The sequence below is a fragment of the Neolamprologus brichardi genome, chromosome 2, assembly GCF_056152115.1.
Source record: "Neolamprologus brichardi isolate AB-2024 chromosome 2, ASM5615211v1, whole genome shotgun sequence".
Taxonomy (NCBI): Eukaryota; Metazoa; Chordata; class Actinopteri; order Cichliformes; family Cichlidae; genus Neolamprologus; species Neolamprologus brichardi.
The window spans coordinates 17,548,292-17,574,171 of NC_142105.1; the positions used below are offsets into that span (position 1 = coordinate 17,548,292).

The window sequence follows — 25,880 nt, forward strand, 5'->3', positions numbered from 1 at the left end:
TCTGGGTCCAACATTTGAAAGTTTTTACTTTAAGTTTCCTGTATATTATATAGCACCACACAAATATACTCGTGTTTTACATCACCAGCTTTTACTGATACACAACTAACCCGTGGAAGAGGGTCTGCTATTTTACCTCTATTTGAAAAAAGGCAAAAACACTGAGCCTGTACCTGAAGCTATTAGACATGTCATTTTACAAAATACCCAACACCTCTGCAGGTGGACAGGTTCATTATGTCAGTGGAAACTTATTACAAAGCTGTCAAAGATCGGAACAAGAACAAAAAGTACCCTTTAGTATATATATATATATATATATATATATATATATATATATAATATATATATAATATATATAATGTCAGTATGGACCATGAATAATTGAGGGGCAGTTCTAAAGGCAAAAGAATCAACCCAGCACTGGCCTTGTGTACCTAATTATGTGGCGGGTGCGAATGCTAAAGTAGGTTAAGATAGTGAACATACAAAATGCAGATTCCACAAACACACATTTATATCCAAACCAGAACTGGGGCATGAAATAGGTCATTGATCACAGACTATGAGACTTCAGCATTGCATACTGTGTTTATTGCACCACAGAACCTGCAGCGTTTAATAGTCTGATGAAGAGCAGGTGTTCTCGAAGCATTATACTTTGAGCAGTGCAGTAGATGAGCAGCATGCAGCCGCAGGGTTTGGGATTTTTTTGCATAACATTTTTATTGCAAACCAGGTAAAAATATCAATCCTTTAAATTGAATCTGTTTCACATTTTGTAGGAAAACAAAGAGAAACTACAGTTTATCATAGAAACGAAATTACAGCTACAGCCATTAAATATACTTAATGGGGACTCACTTTACTGACTAGGCAATACATTTTATATACAACAGTAGTAATAATTGCCTATTATTTATTTTGTTGCATACATTTGTCACCCTTCCAGTTTTACAGGGTGAAAATATGCCTGCAATCTGGGAAAATCCATCTCGCTTTTAAAGTAATGGAATTATTACGTTTCTCCTAATTCAAAAAATTGAGGTTGTTCTTAGATTACCAGAAACCCAACAAATTGTGCGCTGTACACAAAGTATTTGTGTCGTGTACATGTAATAATTTACCAGCATGTTTTCATTGTTTGCCAGCGTGCTGAAACAGTGTTTCACTCTCCAGGTCAAAGTGACACAAAAAACATGAAAAATAGATATATAGATATAGATAAAAATATATAGTGTGTTGGCACGGTAACATTTTTACCTAGGTCTTTATTTATTATTAGCTACAATGGCACCTACTCAGATTATTAATATAATTAATGTTTGAATATCAACTTTTATATTTTCTGTCAATAAGTCACATTTCATTCAGTGTCACAAACTTTGAATCTGCATATTGAAATGTTAAGTTTGAATTGCACAATATTCTATTTATTTTATTATGTTTCTTGCTTCTGGCGTGGACTAAGAATGGCCTGAATTGCCGTTGCTCCAAGTAATGTATGAATGTAGATAAGTGATTAATCTTTAATCATAAATCACAATATCAGTTTTTAATTATCAAAATTGAGAATAAAATCTTTATATGATCTTTATATTTTGCTGATACTGCTGAAGTTCTTTTCTGTTCTGCCATTTTTTCATTTATCATATTACCTTAAATATTTCCACTAAATTTATGATCAATAGTCATTAATAGCGAAAGGAATCTCAGGCTTGTTATTACTTAGACCAAAAACACTGGAAGCCAAATTACACATCCACAAGAATCAACATGTAAACACAACGTATCTGAAATAATGAGCACAACAACGCTGAATGAGGAATTTGAAGGTGAACAGCGAGACTCAGACGCTTGCTCTGTCAAACTCTGAGCTACGAGTTAGTCTTTTACTTTTTCTTTCTTTTCTTGTGAGCTGAACGTCTTTGTTATCCGTCCTCCGGTGGCGATGGAGGCACATTGTTGCCAAATGATCGCTTAGGCTCCCTCCACCTCCCTAATCTGCAATATGTTCAGTTTGGCATGTCTGCTAATATTTGATACCTCTGGGGCACCTCAAAGACACACACACGTACACATGTATACACACAGATCTGCAATATGCTCCATTTGGCAGATTGCCTCATAATTGGTACCTTTTGTACTTGTCGCTCGTACACACAAATAAATGCAGACACACAGGTGTATGAGGAACGCTGTGAATTTCATTCATAAAAAAGAAGTAGCATGTAAGGATCGTTATATTGGTGGAAAAACCAAATTCCGTTTCTGAGCTTTGATGAGAATTTGCTTCATTTAAATTTGATCTTGGGGACAGAGACGATCCCTCACATCGACACAAACACCTCGGCTTTCTGCTTGGCAGAGCGAGACACAGGCGGGCAGGCAGGCGGGCAGGCAGGCGGGCAGGTGTAATGTGCCATATGTTGACTTGGTTAAAAGTGCAGCCCTCTTGTGGTCTCATTATAGTATCCAGGTAGATTTTCTTAGAGTCTTGCTGTTTCTCACACACATTAATACACACATTATTTGTATCAACACAATGTGTGTCAGGAGGCGTTTAGCTGCATATCACCACTGAAAGACTGACTGGAAACAGAGCGTGCAAGCAACATCAGGGATGCAGTCTGTGAGTTGTATTTCTCATTGACAGGATCTGTAAAGTGCAACTTTGCTGCTGAGTCAGCACACACACACACACACACACACACATCAGTACACACTGCATCTTTTGGGTGAGCAGACAAGTATGCACATAAGCGCATACACATTAAAAAAGTGTAACTCGGGTTTTCTTTTTGATTATCTTTAAATGAATTCAACAAGCATCCACAGCTACACGATATCCTTTGTCAAAGTAACTTTCATATTTTTGAGAAGGCAATAAAACAGGCAGGACATGTTTGGTTCCCATTAGGTGAGTTCACTCTGGCAGGTTAGCTGTTTGATGGTCAGGTCTGGTTTGGATACCCATTGATCCAAACCAGCCAGCAGCAGGATCTGAAAATAATGAGCCCATATTGTGCAAAAGCAGAAGATGTCAACCAGACCACTAACGCTGTGACATTATTTTTCCAGTATTTAGTTTCTCACAGCACTAGTTTTAATATACTAGACGGCACAGAATGTATAGAACGTGAAAGCCACACTGTCAGCGCTTAGTTGATAAGGATGAAAATATGAATTCAGACATGGCATGAATGGGGCCCTGCATAATTGTTAAAGAGAGAAATGGTCCCCTCATTATCCGATGAGGTTGTGGTTAGCTTTGACCAGACTGTGCATGACTTTGGCTCTGTTACACTCAGCCAGGTTTGGCCTCTGTGTAAAGACAATACAAACACTGGTGGGAAGCCAGCAGCTCAAAAGACTGTGTCTCAGTGCCACTTGTATATTAGGCCATGGCAAAGTTTTACCTGTTTTCCAGCCAGTAAAGTCAACTCAAACTTTGTGTGGCACAATTACAAGTCAACATTGTAAAAGGCAGATAAGCGAGACACAATGTGACGCCTGAAACCAACAACACACAAACTTTTGGAAACTGGCAAACCTCAGTATGAGGATGTAGACACGCTCTCTGTGGTGGAATAAAGCTAAAGTATTTTGCACTGTAGCTGTAAATGTCACTTCCTCTGCTTTTGTTAACCAAAACAAACGAGGTCAACAAGAACAGACAAGCAGAAAGAAACCCTGTAACGCTGATTTGACTTTTCAGTCGTGCTGAACAATTTGGAATCTATGGAGAAGAGTAGAGTTAAGACTGAAGTAAAGTGAGTTGCAATAATCCAACCTAGATGTCACAAAGGCGTGGATAAGCTTTTCAAGGTCCCTATGCGGAACATAATGTCTGGCCTTGCTAATAAGACCCAATTGATGGAAGCAAGATTTAACAACAGAAGACACTTGTTTGCTGAATTTAAAAGAGCTATCCAAAAATACACCCAGGTCACTAACAGTGTCGGTGAGGAAACTGTTAAAGGAACCGAGGGCGTCACAGAGGTGGCCACGGGAGGTCCAGGCTCACTACAGCCCGGGGGGAACACCGCACTCCCAGCACATTGTACCTTGACCTCCCAGTCGGCTTCGAGCAGGTGGCCTCCAAAGGATGCGGCCAAAACATTTGCAAGATCTCACAAAACTTTTGCCTCAATTAGCATGCTTAATATTGAAGTTCATGACAGTAAAATTGGAAAAAGATTGAACAAATATGTTTTTTGGGGGGGAAAGGATGCCAAGAGAAAGCATCTTCGCTCTGAAAAGAGCGCGTGAGAGAGAGAGATATTATTTTAGATATTTATTTTGCACATAAATATCTGAAATCAGAGTGTCAGTCAGAGTGATGCTTCATTAGGCTTCTACAAAACGTTTGTTTGCTCACGGCTTCATTGCTAGTAAACACACTGCAGCAGTCCTGAGGGCAGCAGCCACACAAAGCCTGAACAAACAAGTCCTGCATCTCCTGCTAAGTACCAGCGTCCCTCTCAGGCATCGCAGTGGTCTTCAGACGTCCTTGTCCTGGAGCTGTGGAGCAACAGGGGGACTGAGCCCTAGAGAAGAGGCTCACTTTAGAGCTTATCCACTGAGGCAAAATCCAGTGGGGAGGTTTCTCTGGTGCTAATGGGATGTTGGAATGATGAGCGTGCTGCCTGTCACTTCATTTCCTCAGCAACATCATCATCTGTGTTCACTGGAGCATGATGAAAATTGGCACCCTAAAGGCAGAATATAAAGCTTGACAGAGAGCCATCTTTTGTCCTTCTCGTGTTGTTTAAGGGCAAAACATAATCCCAAGTGTCTTTACCTCAGAGGCAGTTGAGATTAGTCCTAAACAGACAATCTTGCTTTTGTTGTTTGTTTGTTTTACTTCAATCACGGCATTGTGGTTCGCCAGTTCAGGACTGACCAGCAAACAAATGGACAAAGAAAGAGTAAAGCAGTACTGGGTCCAGGAAGCTTTGTGTTACAGCGTGTGGAAGATCTTATTGAAGTGTGCGTTGTGCAGCGATTCCTTCTCTGTGTGTCTGCTGCTTCCAGCATCACAATTACAACTGCAAAAACTGCTTTCACAGTGTCACACATGTGTATGCAAATGTGTGTCTGATACAGTGTGAGGATGGGACGCTATTACTTCCAGTATAACATGCTAACCAGTCATATGCCTCCCTTAGAACATTTTTAACTGGAATAACTCCCACTGTTGGAACTTCAGGTTTAGGTGATGGTTATGATGGTACCATGTTCTCGACTGCAGTGATCGGGTTTTCTGTCAGAAATTCAGCTTCAAATTAACATAAATTATCAAATTAAACAATCACATGGACTCAATGCAGTTAGGCATGTACAAATGTCAGGATGAGCTGCTGAGGTTCAAAGTGAGCATCAGAATGTGGAAGAAAGGTGACCATTTTGAACATGATTTGGTTTTTGGAACCAGAGTATTTCAGAAACTGCTGATCTGCTGGGATTTTCCTGCAGAACCATATTTAGAGTTTACAGAGTGCAGTCTTAAACTGAGAAAACACTGAGTGAGCGGCACATCTCTGGGGGAAAATGACATGTTGATGCCAGAGGTCAGAGGAGAATGACCCGTCTGCTTCCAGCTGATAGGGAGCCAATTATTCAAACAACCACTCATTATACCCAAGGTATGCAGAAGATCAGATGAGCTAGAACTGCAGGAGACCTAAAAGGAGGAAATTGAGGATACATGTGCACAAAAAAATCTGAGATAAGTGGAAAAACATTCCCATGGTCTGATTTTCTGCTGCTACATTCAGATGGTAGGGTCTGAATTTGGTGCAAGTAAATATGAAAGACTGCATTCATCATGGCTTCTATCAATGGTTCAGACTGCTGTGGGTGGTGCAAAGGTGGCCTTAGTACCGACTTAGCATCATCTTTATGCTACAGCCTAACAAAGTGTTGGTGCAATCCAATGGAACACCGTGAGGATGTGATGGGACAGGAGATTTTCATCGTATTGTAGCTTGCATATTGTATTGCAGCTGACTAACCTGTGTGGTGCTATCATCTCAATATGGACCACAACTTCTGAGGATTGTTTCTATCAGCTTGTTGAAGCTATTAAAATGAAACCAGTTCTGGAGGTACAAGCAGGTCCAACCTGGTACTAGCAAAGTGTGACGACAGATCTAAGACCCCTGTCATTGTGTCCTTAGTAGTCTTTTCATGGAGTTAAAGCTATCCAATAAAGCTGCCAGAATCCATGTTACACCACCTTAGAGCCTTTTAATAAAACTCTTTCATAATTTCTGTCTGCTTGTAATGAATATTGTTAGATTATTTGCCCATGTCTTGCCTCTGTCTATTCTTTTTTTTTTACATAACTGCTTTCTTTCTCCCTGTAGCATCTTTCTCCATTTCTTTCTGTCTCTGAGCATACAGATAAGTGAATATGAAACAGACATCATTATATTTCCCAGTCCTTTGCAAACACAAATCTTACACCCCTCGGCTAAGCAATGAATATTTTCTGTGCTTTACACTCCTTGTTTTTGAGCACACACACACACACACACACACACACACACACACAAACCCATGCACATCTATGCACTATTCAATTCCATTACAAAGAGCACTGTCATAAGTTTTTCACTTTCACAGTAGTGATTCCTTCATATTGTTTTAGGAACATTATTTAGGTTTTTTATAAACATCTTCAGAAAACTTCTCTTTTGCACCTCAGCTACTTCTTACTTGAAGTTGTTTGTAATGTTTAGCACTTTTTGCCACGCAGATGCTGGAGGATCTGGGATGTACTGTAATGACTCTAAGGTTAAACAGTTTGTAGAAAGTACTGTGCAAGCTCATTTACATTACAGGTGCTGTAGTCAGCACACACTGGCTTAGCTACTGACTACACATGCTAATTATCCAGAGATTTCTATTAACAATTCCTGTGAATCAACTCTGAGTCATGACCTCCTCTTTAACATGTTTGTTTTTCCGAGCTGCACAAAACTCTCCAAGGGATTTTTCTTCAGTCAGTACTGACAAACTGATGGGGTGGACAAACTAGTAGATTTATTTTCAAAGGCAAAACATGTTTTTTATTAAATATTTCAACCAGTTAATCAGCTTTCTTGAAATTTGATTCATATGTCTTTAGCTGTGCTGCAGTCTGCCATTCAATCCAGTGTATGCCGTGGAGATAAACACTCAGCATGTCAGGTAGTAATATTACCACATGGTCCTGCCCCCACAAAATAATGTTTGTCCAGAAACAAGAAACACGATCCTGCGTGGTCCAAAAGAGAAGAATTACTAGTTTTAAACAGAGAGATCTGAGTTCTTTGTGAAACTTCATGAGCATACTGAAGCAATAATTACATGGGCAGCAGTACAGCAGTAACAGTAACAAGATCCTGGGTTTGAATCCATCAACTGGCTCGGCCTTTCAACGTGGAGTTTGCATGTTCTCTCCGTGTTTGCGTGGGTTCCCGCTGGGTACTCCAGCGTCTTCCCACAGTCCAAACACATGGAGTTAGTGTGGTTAGGTAAGCTGGTGATTCTAAATTGCCCACGGGTGCGAATGGTTGGATGTCTTTCTGTTCCACTCTTTGTTTTTTTAACAAAGTTAAAAGGACTGTCATTTAAGTAGCAGTGCTCATGTGAATAAATGCATGTAAAGTATCTGTCATTTTCATCAGTGTTGGTCCTTTTGATGCTGCAGGACTTTTTGTAGACGCTCATCTATTGAGCACCATGCATAAGCATGCACTGTATGTGTGGTAAGGTTTTTTAACTGATCATCAGCTAATGGGTGTACACAACATGTTTCACAGAACTGAGAAAATAAGAGCCAAACAGTAAAAACATACTGCAAGTTACTTCAGTGCTGATACTTTACTTAGTTTAGAATACAAGCTAACAAACTGCAGATACAGTAATAATACATCAATAGCAAATTATGGGCTTAGCTAAACTGAACTGGAGCCACACAAAGTCCCAGATTCATATCTTTAGTTAGCAATTAAATGTAGGTAGTCATCAGAATAAACTATTTATGCCCCAAAATAATAACTTTAAGTCATTTCAGTATTTATATTTTTCCATTTTGTGACATGGAAAATTTACATTGTAAAATGTCAGATTTGATTAAATTTGGTCCAATGACATATACATGGCTGATATACATTCAGTTTATACCAAGCAAAATGTCCTTAATGAATAATTATTTGAAATAATGAAAATAAAATAAATTTTCATATATTTCACTTACATTTCACTCCAAATTATTGCTTCATGTTTACGAGTGCAAATGCATTTTTTGCAGTATGTGGAGCATTAAAGTAGTTTTAGTTCAATCTTAATAAATATTGCAGGACTTTAAACTTAATACTAAAAAAGTAAGCAAAGCTCGAGTTCCATAAATACAATCAAAGAAACTTCTCATGCTTTATTATTTACCCTGAAAAGGTGTAGTGTTGCAATAGTGAAAAAATATTTTGTATATATTATCGCCTGTATCTCTTAACCTCTCGAAATTTGTCTCTCTTAGATGAGTCATAAATAAATGTAAAAAGAAGGCGATTAAGTAGAATTAGAAGCAGCATGTGGAAACAGCTACCATACAAGATGAATGCAACTGTCACACCTGTGAGAAACAACAGACGTTGTTGCCTTTGTTTTATTAGACCATTTATAGTGCTGAGAAAAATAAGGCAGAAATATGACTCTTACATGGCACTCAGTTCTTCTGGAGTGTGAACACGACACTTTCCTGAATATTTCATGCAGCACTTTTATACCTGTGTAAGCACTCCTCGAGATGTGTCTTTGAGTGTCTGTGACTCATCTGCTGTATGATGTGAAGATGAAACCCAAGAGGAGCTGGTCTCCACTCAGGAAGTGTCTTTTGTCTTATTGTACTGTGCAGACACGGTGTAGCCTGAGTTATTGTTGTTGGTCTGCGATGTCTTGTGTTCCATGACCCTTAAGTGGCTGAGACGAGCACAATGAGTGCATGGTTGTGTCAAAAAACACACAGCAATCCACAAACAGTGTTTACACAATTTCCAGGAAAGGCAAACTCGCAATGAAAAGAATGAACCGGCAGTTTTCCGTTAAATCTCTGCTGCTCATTTAGCATTTCATATCACCCTCTGCAAATCTGACTGCATGAGAGTATTTTGGCTGCTCTTTTATCTTTTCCTTATGGCACAGGATCACTTCTAGTATAACTTCTCATTTTAGATTACCCGAGCCTTCAAAGCCACGGGCTTCAACCTTGCTTGTCAGCGTGGCGACTCCCACGTGGATCTCCTCGTTTGAGGGCATAACCACTCATTTAAACAATTTGTTGTTGGCATTAGCTCAAGGCTAAATAAAAAGGGTCTGTTGGAGCCACAGTGCTGGTATGAATTTGCACAAGGTAACACACAAACCTTTAATGAAAGGTATTCAGACATCAGCAGCAGTAAACACAGCTAGAACCACTTGGACACAGTTCAAACCCCCCTCTGTACCGAGCATGTGTGTGTGCTATCAGCAGATGGGGACAGTGGCAGGTTGTATGTGCGGCTGTACTCACATATGTGTGTGTTTGTAGGAGGCCCTCAGTGCTTCCTCAGTGCTCTTCACAAAATGACCTCGGAAGTTGTGGGTGTTGACATTTTGGAGCCTAGCCAGCCTAAGAGCTCTCTAAACAGACATAACGTATCGCTGCAAAAGCCCTTTGTGACCTGTAAGGTATCAGTGTGTGGGTGGGGGAGTTTCCATTCAAGCATCCCCTGAGATCCTTTGAGCTTCTTCTAAAAACTTTTCAAGCTTCAGGTTAGTGAACTTACTGGAGCAACGTAGTTGTTAAAATGTAGCATGTTCCTCGTAGGAGTTTGTGGAGAGAAAAAAGGGGCTAAAAGACTGGATGTAGTCAAAGGAAGGGGGAAAAAAGCTCGAGACATTTTGTGTACAGCTTGCACTTGGCCGTCTCAGTATTACAGATAACTGTGGTCACTAAACAAAAAACAGTCAAAGTGAGAAAACTTGGAAACCTTTGTTCTCAGAATTGTAAATTTTGTCTCAATAGTCTGACTATCCGGTTGTTAAGTGATGATGTATGAAACCTGCTTCCAGGTCCGAACAACTCTGTGTTTATTAAGGCTGTTGTGTTTTTAACATGTTTTAATGTTTTGTATCTTGTTCTATTTAATCTCAACAAGCCCCTAAAAACAGTCAGTGATCACTGTCGGCCTCTCTCGGCTTTTATCATCACTGTTCATTTTAAAGCTCAGTCTTTAACTACAGCCCAGCCCCTGCAGCAGTATATTAATGACTAACCTCGTATTGTGGATGGATTATCTCAGTTGTTCTCCTGACTGACGTTTGGTCTGTTTACAGCATCCTGCCATGCGATTACACTTGTCCCTAACCATCAGGAACTCTCACGTTAACTTTTATCGAGTGGAAAAAAAAGTCACAACACTGATGAATCCTTGTCTCAGTGCAATCCTTTACATCCTTTGGTTTCTATCACTTCTGCAGCTGCTGTCATTGCTAATGTATTTGCTTAGATTTTGTGTTTAAAATGTTGCATTTTTCTATTTGGTGATGTTTTTAAGCTGCAGCATGTTTGACCTCTCAGGCTCACCAGAGAATTCTGGTAGAAAGAAAAAAACAAAGTCATGACCTAAAAACATTTTTCAGTGGCACTAACCCCTTTATACAATATTGATACATCACAACGTTCATTAAAACTGAATAACGTGTAGCACTACTTGAATAAAAATAAATGCTGCAGACACATTTATATACACAATAAAAGTTGCCTGGTTGCTGTAGCTAAAGACTAAAAGACAAAGTTATTTAAATCCTCTCTACACTAGTGTCATTGATTTTCATAGATAATGGTATTCATTCTCCAGGTCTGCCCAGGTGGCATCAATAGTGCCTTAACAATATTCAGCTTTTATATTCAGATCAATACATCCTAATCCCCAAAATTGAGTTTACATGCTGAATATGTATGCCAGTGAAATGTGCCCCTTGTCACTTTCTGTTTGTTGTCCATTTGTTCCCTGTGAATGTGGAACACACAGAAGATTATACCAGATCAATACATGAGCATTTATTGGTATGGATGTGGGAGGCATGATACTGGGGTAGGAGACACATTCTAAGTGTTAAGTGTGTTTACATTGTTCTTTGGTACCCAGTCCTGTGTGTGTGTGTGTGTGTGTGTGTGTGTGTGTGTGTGTGTGTGTGTGTGTGTGTGTGTGTGTGTGTGTGTGTTAACTTTGGATGGTGAACAAACATAAGTTAGAATAAATCAAGAAATGTCAGGGTTCAGATTCCCAGTCATAGAAAGTCCTCTGACGGGATAGAACCGCGACTATGTGTCTCTGTTAGGCAGCACCTACATGTTATCTCCCAAACTGCTCGTCCACCTCCTGCCTCAGTCGCCCTCTCGGGTCAATCGCAGCTTATGTACCAAACCTGAGGAAGACGTTAAACTGAGCTGGATTAAAATGACTTTTGTTAAAATCCCAAATGCATTGTGCGTCACCAGGATTCTGCATTTACGAGCTTATCAAGCTTGTTTTTTATTTTTCCATGAAAGACACAAGTTGAAGATTCATATAATTTTTTGTAAATGATGACATATGTGTGCACGTGATGTATGTAGACGTATAGTTAAAGGTTAGGTATGACCTCTCTGCTGACAAAATATGTGAGTGAGAGACAGAGAAAAGGAGATTTTGTCACTGTCTGGACCCCACTCACCACTCTCACTGTTCATTGGCTCTCTCCCCTCCTGTTAATGTCTATGTGTATAAAAATGAAAAATGCATTAATGGCTGAATACGGCCTAGAGAGTGACAGTGCATTGACTGATGACGGAATGAACAAGCTCATTATTAAAGGTCTTATCACCCCTCTGCAGATGCACTTACGCACATGCGCACACACACATGCGCACACACACATGCACTTACGCACATGCGCACACACACATGCGCACACACACATGCTCACACACAGAGTGTGAGAGAGAGACCTCAGTTGTTCAATGTCATGAATGCGTTTGTCATCATAATCAACACTTTGGCCTAAAATCACCTTTTTGAAAAGTTTTAAAAGGACCTTTTGTAGGTCAGTGTTGTCCAAAGTACAAAAGTTCAGATGTGATTTCTCTGTAAACACATAGAGACACACATAATGGGGCGAGTGGTGCAGTGTTGGCGCTGCTAGTTTAAGCGAAAAAGACATGGAAAGACAGTCGACAAAGTCACCTTAATGACTGAATGTTGAAAAAATAAATGTGCTTGATGTATTTTCATCAGCTGTAATACAAACAAACAATCATAGGTTCATCTGCGATTATCAGAATCATCATTCAGGGTGTTACATTTTCGAACACCATCATGCTTTCCCAGTTTACAGAAAGATGAATCTGCCAGCTCATACCAAACCTTTATGACAAACTTTATAGTCAGAGGCTGTTTATCTGTTTTTAAGGTGGTTACATCCTCGTATCCCTTAAACATTCATGATGTTGTGATTATATAACCTGTAGGCAACTCAGAGTCATGTAGAAAATGGCAATTTAGATATTTATCTAATTACCGGGAAAATGGACACAGTCTAACAAGGTGCATGGATACAACACTAATGCAGCAGATATGAGAATAATTCTGCTCCATTTAAATTCAGACCTTTACATAGTTTTTCCATTTAATTATTAATAATCAGTATTGACTGGTAATTATATATAACAGCTGGGGGAACTGCTTCCATAACAGTAATGGTATTAGCCAGACTCATTCATTATGATGCGCATAAAGTATAAATAAATATATCCAAATGCAGCTTAGTCTGTTTTTTTTTCTTACGAAGCTAGACTGGACACAAAATGCAATAGAAAATTATACATTTTTAATACATTTTGAAGCAGTTACAGTAATGAAACTACATCAAAGGTGTCACTTTAGCTCATCGTGCTATTTATCCCCCCCCCCCCCCCCCCCCCTTTTTTTTTTTTACCACGATTAACCAGATTGGATCAAAGATGTACAATGTAAATGTCTAAAATGTAATATATTAGTTTTCTTTTTGATTTGTACAATCCTGAATGTTTTCAGCAAACACATATTGCCAGCCAGACACCAGATAATCAATTTTGCACATCCTTAAAGTTTGTTTTAGCGTCATTGTTTAACTGTGGTAATGTTACTCATTGTCATTTTGTTAGCTAATGCTACAGCTATTTCTATAGTGAAATCAGAAAACAGGAATATAAAAGTAAGAATTAATAATAATGGAAAATGGAAAAGCTTTAGGGCGCCGGCCCTTTGAGATGCCTGCACTAGACTTACCGGTCAATCTTTATCCCCACCCTCACCTGCGATCACGAGCTTTGGGCAGTGGCTGCCCCTCCCTTAAAGAGGCTGAGGAGTTCAGTTCAGTTTTTAAAGAAGTGGGAAACTTTGTTACTGATAGCAAAGCAAATAGTAAAATCCTCCCTTTTTATGCTTCCCTTAACTTTATTTTATTGAGCTACCTTCCACCAACCGATTTCTGATTTCCTTATATAAACTGTTCAGTCATTATGTTCTTTTATTTTCTTCTACTTAATCGATTGCTACTTGACTTGCTTTTATTGTGTGTCTAATAGGTGAAAATAATTCAAGAAGCTGATGCTTTACTTTCCACTTCGGCGTCTTGATGGTTATTCAACCTGTTTAATACGAGCCTTTGTGAGAGATTGAGAGCACTTTAGCGTACAGATAGCAGAAAGATAATTAGCTTAATCTCCATGGGTGGCTGAGTCCCCTTCAGCCACTATGATGGAAATAGTGTGCGTTCCCATCCATGCTGTTGGTGGGACCAGCGGCAGTTAGGTAACAGTCCCTTAACTGATTTGAATCAACTAATTAGAATCACTAACTACACTTCCTCCCTCTATCACACACAGATACACATGTCTGTGTTTCAAACTGGAGCTGCAGCAGCCAGCTGTGCTCGTCGATAGCTTCTCGTTATTCATATGCTGCTTATTATCTGTTTTAGTGTTCAGCTCTAAGTCATCGTGATTCATTCTTTTTCAATAATTGTCTTATATTTCCTGCTCTCGCAGTTCTTAGGTATCATTCTTTGCAACTAGCCACAAGAGATCAAAAATCTCTGAGGGTCACAGTCTAATGGGTCTTCGTTGTGATCCTCAGAAGAGAATTTTACCTTCGACTGAGACTCATCGGCAGGCTTCAGTCACAGTTCCTCATTAACGCCTGTTACAATTACATTTTAAATAAAAGGCTGTATTTCATGGCATTTCTAAACCTTCCCAGAGAGATGATGTGTTAGTGAAAATGTGAATATAAGTTTTAAAGTTCCCTGAAAAGGTTTTGTAAAAAGTCTTTTTTACAGTTCACTGTATGTTTTTGTGTCGGGTGGCAATTCTAACGCTGCAAAACAAACTATTTGAATAAAATGGAATTGAAATGAAATGTTCAATTTCCTTTCTGCAAAATGCAAAAAACAAAACGCCTAACCAGTCGGTTTTATAAGATGGAGAAAAGTAAAGTGACACTCTCTACACTTTCTGCCAGTTAAAACTGTTCACCTCGTACCTGTCATATCCAAGCTCGTCTGTGTTTTTCTTTTCATCTGCAAACCTCTCTCTCCCCTCCAGAGCCCTTCATTTTTAATTTATGCCTTTAATCATTCAGCTCAATGTGCAGCGTTAAGGGAGAGCGCTTGTTTCCTCCATCAGGGTGTCCCTCCAGTGTGGCACTGCTCCTGAGCAGATGGTATCTGTGATAAGGACCTACAATGAATATGCATCCCTCACCTCGGCACTTGCACCGGGGTCACATTAAAGCCCATCGATCTCACACACACACTTGCTTTACACTGCGTCCTCCACCTTCGGGCCCCCTCCAAAGAGCGCTTGTTGCGTCAGAAATTGGCCTGAGTATATTTCACACAGCAGCAGATCATCACACTGACATTACAATAAAGCTAAACTTGCTGAGAGTCAGTTTTCTGTTACTACAAGGCTTTTTTTCCCCTTGCTCCTGATGATGATTCACGCTTCACATTTTCTTGGAAGATCTTAAAAAGGTCTAAGAATGTGTATGTTTGGAACAACACTTAAAGGAGTGCAGCACACTTAAGCAAACCAGATAGTTTGTTTATAAAAACTTGTTTTTTATTTAGCCGTCCCTCTGATATACCGTTATTCCCAGACTACAGAGCGCACCTGATTAAAAGCTGCATGCTCTAATTTTAGAAAGAAAATCAATTTTGTACTTGTACAGGCCGCACCGGATTTTAAGCTGTATGCGTTTCACTTGTAATATGAGATATTTACACAGAAATATTACACGTGAGGATTTTTAACGTTTAATTTAATCCGTAAGGTAACATAAACATGGTAACATAAACATTATGGTAACATACAAAAATACATACTGCAAATGCTTTTTTTCCTCGAACAGCGCGTGTAACACGGCTACCTGTAAGTATACGTACGTATCAGTAACACACAAATTATGTTGCTCATGGTTTTTTTACGGAACAGTGCACAAACAACATTACAACTCTTAACAACCGGTAAAAATATATACTGTATATATAGTACTTATCAATTTTATTGGTCTACTGTTACCAGGTAAAATGTTTTTGGCCGCATGAAAAAAAAATGCATTAGCCGCACGCAGTGTTGGGGAGTAACGGAATACATGTACCGCCGTTACGTATTTAAAATACAAAATATGAGTAACTGTATTCCGTTACAGTTACCGTTTAAAAAGGTGGTATTTAGAATACAGTTACTTTGTTGAAATAAATGGGTTACACGGCGGTACTTCCCTGTTTCATATTGTGGCGGGTCAGGACTGTTTGGGTTTTGTTTGACAGCTACGTTCTGTTGTTCCAGGTGGCAGCGTTACAGTTGCCATGGTTACAGGGTGACGCTCTCTCTCTGCGTGTTTCCTGGGTGATAGAGGCCTTTTTGTTGTTGTTGTGCTAAGCTAATAGGCAGAATGCTACAGGTATAGCTCTAAAGAATGTAGCATCATAGGCAGTGTAGTCCGTGCTGCAGGGAGAATGGACTGCCATACACGTTATGTGTCTGTGAGCGAGGGAGGGAGAAAAAGGAAAAGTACGAGCTGTCATCGAGCAAAAACGGGAGCTGGAAGCATGTAAATATAATAATAACCACTGCAGCCAAGAAGACTGCCTGACGAGCCCAGTTGTAAGTAAGCTATTAAGACTCGACTGTACACCGTGTTCGTGTTTTCCTCCAAAAACAATAAGTTCCATTGGAGCAGCCTTTCAACGCCTCTCTCTGTCTCTCGCTAGCAAAGTTGACCCAGACAACAAAGTAAAGCTAGTTTTCGGCTACGAGCCCGACACAGAACCCACCGTATTAGCCAGAGGTCCCTTTACTACGGTTCGGAGCCGCGGACCTTCAGTAACAGTAATAAATCACAGCAATAGTACATTCATGTAGTTGTAAACAGCATGATAAATAATCCAAAGTATTCAGAATACGTTACTCTCATTGAGTAACGTAACGGAATACGTTACAGAATACATTTTGGGGCATAGTCATTTCAAATCCCGTTCATCCTGGTCAGTCTGTTGCTTTAGATCAGGGCTTTCCAACTCCAGCCTCTGCCTGACCAATTGATATATGTCCTCTTCGTCTCAGCCACCTCTCTCAGCACTCCTGTCTGCTTTCTTCATCTCATTTCACCATCTCATTTTTCTTTGCTAACCTCTGTATTTGAAACAAAGCCTGTCCTTCCTCATTCCACCACCAAGTCTCATCTTCTTGGCGCTGTCCCTCACCAAACTCTGAGCTAGTTATCTGGAATCTCTTCTCTACCACCAGGAGCCTGATTCAACTCTGTGCAACATTCTGTCATCTTCAACTAACACCATTTAATCCTTGCAGCTTTCTCAATTTACCAGTCATAGTCCCTACATTAACATTTAACGTCCCTACTCTCACCTCTGCTTTCCTGGCTTTCCTTCATTCCTGCTGCTTCTGAACACCCTGTCATAGAACCACGGCCGACCCGGCGGCATATCCATGCTTTCCAGGATCTTTTATTCTTTCCAGTTGCTGTACAAACACTCGGCTGCAGCTTTGCAGCTCCCAGCCGGACACATACCAACAACAACCACCATTCAGGAGCTGGCTCACCCTTTAAGCCGGTGAGGCGTGATTGCGGATGCTGTGAAAAAAGTGATCTGAGTAACTCTGAATGCTACCAGTCAGGCTGCTCTGAGTATTTCACAAACTGCTGATCTGCCGGGATTTTCCAACACAACTATCTCTCGGGTTTATAGAGAATGATTCGAGGAAGAGAGAAACAGATATAGAAAAGAGAAAATATCCAGTGAACAGCAAAGAAAATGCCTTGATGATTTTAGAGGTCAGTAGAAAATAACCAGACTGCTTTGAACTGACAGGAAGGCGACATTAACTCAAATAACCACCGATTACACCCAATGAATGCAGACGTGCAGCAGATGTCTCAATTTCTACTGAGACATTCTTGTGGTAGGGTCAGACTTGGATCCATCCGTCCTCGTATCAATGGTTCACGCTGCTGCTGCTGTAATAGTGTGGGGGATATTTTCTTGGTACACTTGGCTCCTTAGTACCATCTGAACATCTTTTTGGCACAGCCTGCTCGGGTATTGCTGCTAATCATGTCCATCCCTTTATGAGACAGTGTGCCCATTTTTAAGGTGTTTTCTATCAGGATAACACAACAACAGCAACTGTGTGATCCTGATACGTCAATTCAGACTAAAATCTTTAAGCAATGTTTCCCACACTTGTAGTTTAATTTATGCAACAAAGTATTATGGGAGATTTAAAGGATAAAGGGGTCCAACCCACTTCTAGCAACGTCTATCTAATGAAGTGTCCAATGACTGTACATCAACTGCTTCTGCTGCTGACGTCAGTTTTGTAAGACTGAAAAATACTTATTAACAAGTCATTTCTTATAAAATTAATTGTTTAGCATATTTATGATAATAAGCTTAGATAAAACAGATTCTTTACAGCTTCAGTTATTGCTGGAAGAGTTTGCGTTACACTAATTATAATTGTTTATTGGATTCCCGTGAAAATAAAGACAATAGTAAATGCTCACATGAAATAATTGCAGACATGTAAACACTGCTTCTAAGGCAATTCTTTATCAAATCTAACTGATTGTAAAGTTAAAGATTTTAAATACCAGTAAGTACGTTTTCTCTTTGGTACGGTCACCTCGAGTTTTGGCAGCTCGTAATGAAAACACCAGCGTCAGTACGTCATTATGAATCTGATGTCTTTGTTTGTGTTGAATATCTCTGTCAAATGAACAAACTTGCAAACATTGCTGACGTAAATTGACATCATTTCTGAAAGGTACCAGCTGACTCACGAGTCGCACTCAAAGTATCCCAGCATAAAATGAATATGCATGTGTGACTCATGTACACACAGACACACTAGCAAATAAATAAATGCATGCATGCTCATGCATGGAAATTCACACTCATTTTTCACTAACATGTTCACACACCCACACAAGCTTATTTGCATATCAGTGGGTACGTTCGTGTCTGGCCTACATTCACAACAGTAACACTGAATGCAAAGCTTACACACATATATGAACACACAAGTGCACGCACTCTCTTTCTTGCTGAAAGTGTTCACTCCATCCACTGAGACAACACAGATAATTCACAGATAAACATGCATACATTTGCTGCAGTTGTGCACAGGTGGCAGTTTTATTTTTACTTGGTTTATAATTATTTTCACGCACGTCTCTGGAGCAACCCCAGCCTGTCCTTCTCTGGTGAACCTCTCCAGATCCTCCAGATTTAACTGCCTTCTAGCGAGTACCCTGATCTTTGGTTCACCCGACAGATTTTAAAGTCAGGACGTTGTGCAGGCCGGTCAGCAACGCTCACTTTGAACTTCTGGAGGTCGTTCTTCACCAGGACGTGTGTTTTGGGTCATTGTCATGTAAGACAACAAAGTGCCACGCCCAGTTTTGCTGCTGACCGCTTTTGGTTTTCTTTCAGAATCTTCACACATCCTTCATGGTTTCTTTCCCCTTGATGAGATTCCCAGTTCCAGACACACTGAAGTGTCCCCACAGCATAATACTCCCACCACCGTGCTTCCCTGTGGTCTCTCTCCTCCTGCTTTCTCCAAACATCTTAGTTTAGTCTTATCTGACCAAAGGACACTTTGAGTGCAGAATCTTTCTCCAGGTTGTTCTTAGTGTACTTCACACATGTTTGTTGTGATTGTAGAGCTCTTGTTCATCCCTGTTGTTGTTTTTATGGTACTCTACTCCAGTCTGGCTCTAAGACGTTTTTCTTGGTCTTTGAAATAGTCTTGGTCTTTGAAATCTTTCTCGTCCTACCTCAGTCAGGCGTTTTCTGTCCTGGGGGTCTCTCTTTGAATTTCTTAATGATACTTCTCACTCCATTTCTTGGCATTTGGAAACATTGTGATAACTTTGTATACAAATAATTGATGCTCTCCAAAGAAAACTCGTCCTTAGAACATCTACTGGCCTTTAATCCTTTTCTGCTTTATATTTCACAGGGGCTAATAATTTAATCCTCAACCTTGCTTTTGAAATGAAGTGGAAGGAAAGTACAAGAAGTATGTCTGTGTCCCTCTTTGTAAAGCTTTGCTAACATTTGATTAAAAAAATTCCAGTAATGTTTCACTTTACTGTGAATAGGGCATGACATACATCCTCGATGTATCCACACCCAGCATAAATGTCTCCCGTGTCTCTGCCCATTCCCTGCTTGGACATTTTACAATTTCCCAAAAGGTCAAATCAATTTGATATACAGAATGTAGAATCTGATTATGCACACTTAACAGCACAAAATGTGCGCCTTTTTTTCTGTTGCCTTTTGAGAAGAGGAGGAATGACAGAGTGGATCGGTCCACAGCAAGCGCTTTGGCTGAGATTACATTAACAGTCATTCACAGCCAGTTAATATACAGTCAACCAGGCCAAAGGTAGACAAAAGGAAGCTTTTGTCTACCTTCTGGCCTGAACATATGATAATTTATTATTTGATGTTTCTGAGCATTTACCGCCCACAGAATATTTAATGAGGAATGAAAATTAAACATTTATTGGATCTCAAATCTTTAGTTTTGAGAATCACCGAATGTAAACCTAGTATGCGTGCAAGAACAGGGTGCCTTTTTTCAACCAGTTGGTTTCTGTGGGTTTTTTCTTATTCTTTTTCTTTGCAGAAGAAAAAAAACAACATTACTGTGGACATGAACCATCAAAAGGTCAAAATCAAGCAACCCTTGAAATGCTGAAGTCATTCCATTTGCAGTCCCAAATATTACGGGCGAGGCAGCAGGAATAATGATCATTATGTTGAGAAAATGGCACTGATTTGTAATATTGTTTTAAATGCTAACAGGAGAGCTATGTCTCAAAAACTTCAAATTCGAGTAGAAGTTCACATTAGGTTTGATGACATAAACAGTTTTTCTTCCATCCAAGATTCAAGCTGAAGGAAAGCAATGGTTTAATCTATGTGATCATCTTATTGACAGACATGTTGCTCAAATTACTTGGAAATGCTCTAAAATTTCTGGCTCTCAGGCACAGTAATATATGACAACAGGGATGTGCACGCATTTACAGCTTCCTTGAATTGAACAAAAATGCCAAAGTTTATACAGCATCCTCTGTAAAAACTGCACTAAAACAAATTTTGTCTACTTTATGTGGGGTCTAGCACGTGATTATTACTGTGCCCTGCTGAATGTGCCACACTGCAGTGAACTGTGTAACTGTAAAAGGTCTTATTTAAAAACCCAAAGTGCAGTAGAAATAGCACAGCACTGAGACAGATGCCGTTTGAGTCCTTTCTTCTTGGTGATTAGTTTTTTTAGTTACAATGCTGGCTAATAAAAAAAAGTCATATATGCATACAGAAATATACTAAAACTGCTATAATAATATTAGCAACCATAATGAAATATTATGACAGATGTCTGCTTTGATCACACAAACATTATGTTCGAGTAAGTAAAGAATCATTTTCAATTCAGTCCAACTTTATTTATACAGCACCAAATCACAACAGCAGTCGCCTCGAGGTGCTTCATATTGTAAGGTCGACCCTACAATAATACATACAGAGAAAAACAACAATCATATGACCCCCTATGAGCAAGCTCTTTGGTGATAGTGGGAAGGAAAAACTCCCTTTTAACAGGAAGAAACCTCCAGCAGTCAGTAATACATTCAATTTTCTACAGTATATTTCTAACTAGGTGGCTCATTTTCTTTCTCTTGATGATACTTTCTTTAAAGTCACAACACAATTTGGAGTCAAGTTGAAAGGAAGGCAGATGTAAAAGTGAGGTCAGAGGTCAAATGCGATGCAGTGCGGTATTTTGAATCTTTATACGGTACATTCAACATGTCGATAATACACACCACACATGTAAGAGTCGTGGTTTCTAAGTTTAAGGGTTTTTGGCCGTTTTTGACTGATAAATCATTAAGTCGGCCTTGAAAACCTCAAAGGATGTTCAGTCAAAACTTTTCAACTTCCCGTGCTTACAGACAGAAGGACATGCAAATATAACATAATCTCCTTGGTGGTGGAAAGAAGAATAGTTGTAGGTTTGTCAGCAGTTAAACCGCACCATGTGTCTAACTTCTAGAGCAGTCCTAATGAAAACAAGCAGCAATTTGTGCAGTCAGCAGAGTCACCTCACAGCATGCAGACTCTGGGTTTGAACCTCCCAACCCCCCCGGCCTTTGGTAGTGCCTGCAGGGCTTTTCTCTGAGTGCCTCTGTTTCCTACCACAATCCAAACAGATGCGTGTCAGGTTCATGGTGAGTCTAAATTAGTTATGGTTGTGAATAAAAAGGTCAATTGAGTGTATAGAATAAAGTGCTTTATGAATACATGAGTCAAATTAGACCAAATGTGGCTAAAAAGCTCTTTGAGTTGTCAGTAAGTGCGAAGTAGATGGCAGACCATTTCACGCCACTTATTGCACAATCAGTTTTCACCCAGTAGATCAAATTGCTGCTGTCCTCCATCGTCAAACTCAGACTGAAAAGTGTTGGAATTCAATTTTCTATCTTTGATTGTTGTTTAGTTTTCCAGCCCCAGTCCTGTTCTCAACAACCTCATTTCCAGCAGCAACTGTTTTTAGTTTTGATAAACCAAATGTATGCTACTACTTCTCGCTGATGACTGAAATTTACATTTATTTTCTACACAGTACAGCCTAAAAAAAACAAATCCCAATCATATTCATTCAGCAGGTCCTCTTTGCTTTCATTTTCTGGTATTTTCAGTCTCCATTTGTGTCCTCACACCTCTCCATTTCATCATCGATTTAAACAATTACACAACCGCAAAGCAGCGAGTTACAATGAATTGTGAAAACAAAGTGTTGTTGTTCTGTCCTATGAATTTTTTATGCGTTCATCGCTTCTTAGATGGTAAAGATGTACAAAAACAAAGACTGAAAGAAGCCATTGTGAATCACTGCTGCGTGGTGGAAATTAATCATGTGACACATCTGTTGGCGCCGTTCTAGCACGCACGTAGGCACCGACAAAACACACCCTCGGCATCACCGGTGTCCTGTAATTTTCGACACAAGCAACCATTTTCAAAAGTTCAGCGATCTCGAATTCCTGCTGCTGCCTTTCTATGAGCCTGGCTGATACACGTAAACAGCAACCCCATCATTAACATGTATTTGAAGCAGACCTTTGATTTTAATTCAAGTTAACGCAGACTCAGAACACTCACATACACAATTTTTAGTCTTTTTCATAGAGAATTGACACAGCCCGGATGCATGTACTGTTGATTTTCTAACCACATGACACATGGAAGCAAAGTCCAAACTCAAGATCCGCACATAAAGATATGTAGACGATTAAAACATGGATACAACACCATTGTTTTTTCACAAAGGGACACGTGAGCTCCTAAATGAAATTGTGAGCCATGAAATTTGAAACACAGTAAGCCAGAAAGACATAAAACTGTAAATGGGGGAGGATCTGTGCAGCGGTCGTATAGATGTGTATAGCAAAATTATGGGAAGATTGTGAAAAGAGGAGAGGAAAGTAAAAGAGGAGTGGAGCACAGAAGAGAGGAGAACAAGAGTAGGTCTAGGTGAAGGGTTGTCTCATTAATCTTAAAAGGGCACAGCGGCACCTTCAGAATGCAAATGAAACTATCAGTCTTGTCACAGAAACACGAGGATAGAGCGATGGAGAGATTGACAGTGTTACTGAGGGGAAAGGAAGAAGTAGAGAAAGAAAAGAAAGAAGAAAAAGAGAAGGAAAGAGAAACCCATGTCGAGTGCTTCTGCCATGCTGCAAAAGTCACATAAAGAGCATTTAATCCAACGTGGGAACTGTCTGCTAAGTTTCCTAAAAGTCAAAGTAATTAAGGCGTCGTAGGTGAGCGAGTGCTTTTCGACTCTATATTTACTCCTGATATTAAGCCTCAGCTTTGTTGTTGCGCTTGTTTGTGTCTAATGGATGCTGAAAAAAATGTATGAACCAAGTGTTGATTTTCACACATAACACTTGCAATCTTTATTTTTCTGCTCGAGCAAATCTCGCACCACCAAACATTTGGCAATAAAATAAAGTTGGATAAAGCTAGAAAAGGACCAAACCACTATAATCTGAAAAATATATATCGCTCTGCTGTAATGCACGTGTGCATATGATCATATGGATTAAAATCTACGTTTGTTTGGCTTCATGCAGGATTGTAACCCCACACTTCCTGGTAGAAGTTCAGTGATGTGCTTGTGATATTGTACCTTTGTGCCTAATCGCCTATGCTGCACCAGATCTGGTCTAAAAGACACGTAATTGGCCAAAGTCTCTTGTCATGGCCTAGATTTTGTAAAGCTTAAAAACAGAGCTCACAGGTGGTGCAGGAGTCTGGTCTCCTCTGAGGCTGTTTGAATTACTGAACAGCTCTTAAATGTAAGAAGCTTTAACCCTTTAAAGCTGGTCGGAGCGGACACGCTCCATTTTGCGTAACTATTTTTAAATCCGGGTAGCACTGCAACCACGTAAGCTAGCGCAATAATTTTTTTTGCATATGAAACCGGAGGAGTTGTACTGTAAACCGGAAGTGACATCATTTTGCGGAAATGTAGTTTTTTACCATCGGGGCCTCATGAGCCTATACTGGTGTTTTTAAAAGTTATGTTTGACTTTATGACTTTCGGTGTCGTTTCTGGGATGCTTAGGACTCATATTGCACTGCTGGAAATAGTTTATTTTGATGCATATGCTGTTATTTTGCAAATTTGCATTATAATATTTATTTTCGTTTTTCCTGCAGTATATGAAAATTGGTGTATTTCAAAAATAAAACTATGAAGACACTTAAAATAAATTTCCTGTGGTGGGAAACTAGTTTGTGCAACTTTTTTGTATTTACAGTTTTGAGGGATAAGCCTCTTAAATTTCTCTAACTAGAAATATATGTTAAATAAAACAAAAACAATTTTCAATTTTTTTGTAGTTTATTGCACTTTTTTGCAATTTATGTAATTACTATGCACTTAATGCATACATATTATTAAAATTTAGGCTATAATGGTTGTATTGATGTATAGCAACTTGAAATGCTCTCAAAAATGGCTCCACAGCATGTATTTTTTAATGATCACAATATGAGTTAATCAGCTGGTGCTTACTTAACTCCGGAAACCACCTTCATGTGCTCAGACACAGAATAAATTACATGTGGAATAGGACAGGCTTTTTTTTTTTTTACTTTTTATTTTGTACCTTTTCCAATTTTATAGTACATGCAAACAAAAATATGAAAAAGGAACACAAAAGAAACAAACTAAAAGGAATAAAGGACACCTAATCTGTGGAAGAGGAAAAAAAACAACAACAACGAGGAGAGGTCCCTGCCTTATGGGGCTGAGTGAGTCTTATAGGCTATCCATTTTGTCCACTGTTTGTCAGATTTCAGTCTCAAAGTGTAGGTCATTTTCTCCATTATATATATGTCCTCGATTACATCAGTCCATTCTTCCAATTTTAAAGGGTCACTTTTCAGCCAGTTTTTTGTTATTACCTTTTTGCTTGACAACAACATAATTTTAAACAAGTAATGGTCCTCCTTTCTTACATTTTCCCATATTCCAAAATACATTACTCGTGCCTCACACGGCACATCATACCCCAGCACTTTCTTCATTGTTACCGCAATGCTTTCCCAGTAAGGTTTGATGTTTTTACACTTCCAAAACACATGAGAATGATTGGCGTCCCAGTCTCCACATGATCTCCAGCATCGTTGGGGTGTTTTCAGCTGCTTGCTTTTGATATAAGGAGTAATAAAGAACCTAATCACATTTTTCAGCCATATTCTCTCCATCGTCTAGAGCTGGTGGAATTATGCTGTGTGAGACATACGGATCGCCAGTCATCCTCTGACAACTCAAGATGTAATTCAGATTCCCACTTTTGTTTGATATATAATGTTTCATTCCTATTCAAATTTTGCAGACCATTATATAATTTTGATAAAATTCTTGATGGAGGATTTTTATATGCACCTGTTATTATTTCTATTATATGGCTTCCTTCTCTCAAGAACTTCTTCCTAATTTCTGTATTGTAAAAATGTCTTAATTGAAAATACCTAAATAAATCTGATTTATCCAGTCCAAATTGTCTCTGTAGATTCTCGAAGGATTTGAATGTTTTCCCGTCTATTAATGTGCACATTGCTGTAATTCCTTTATTGACCCATCTTAAAAATGTACTATCCCATTGTCCACTTTGGAATTTTCAAGAATATGCAGGCCAAAT

At 39.3% G+C, this 25,880-nt stretch overlaps 1 protein-coding gene across 3 annotated transcripts in view; it reads left to right on the forward strand.

Annotated features, from left to right (window-relative positions):
* Nucleotides 1-25,880, forward strand: part of il1rapl2 (interleukin 1 receptor accessory protein-like 2) — a 446,246-nt gene that overhangs the window by 343,939 nt on the left and 76,427 nt on the right. The window lies entirely within an intron of this gene.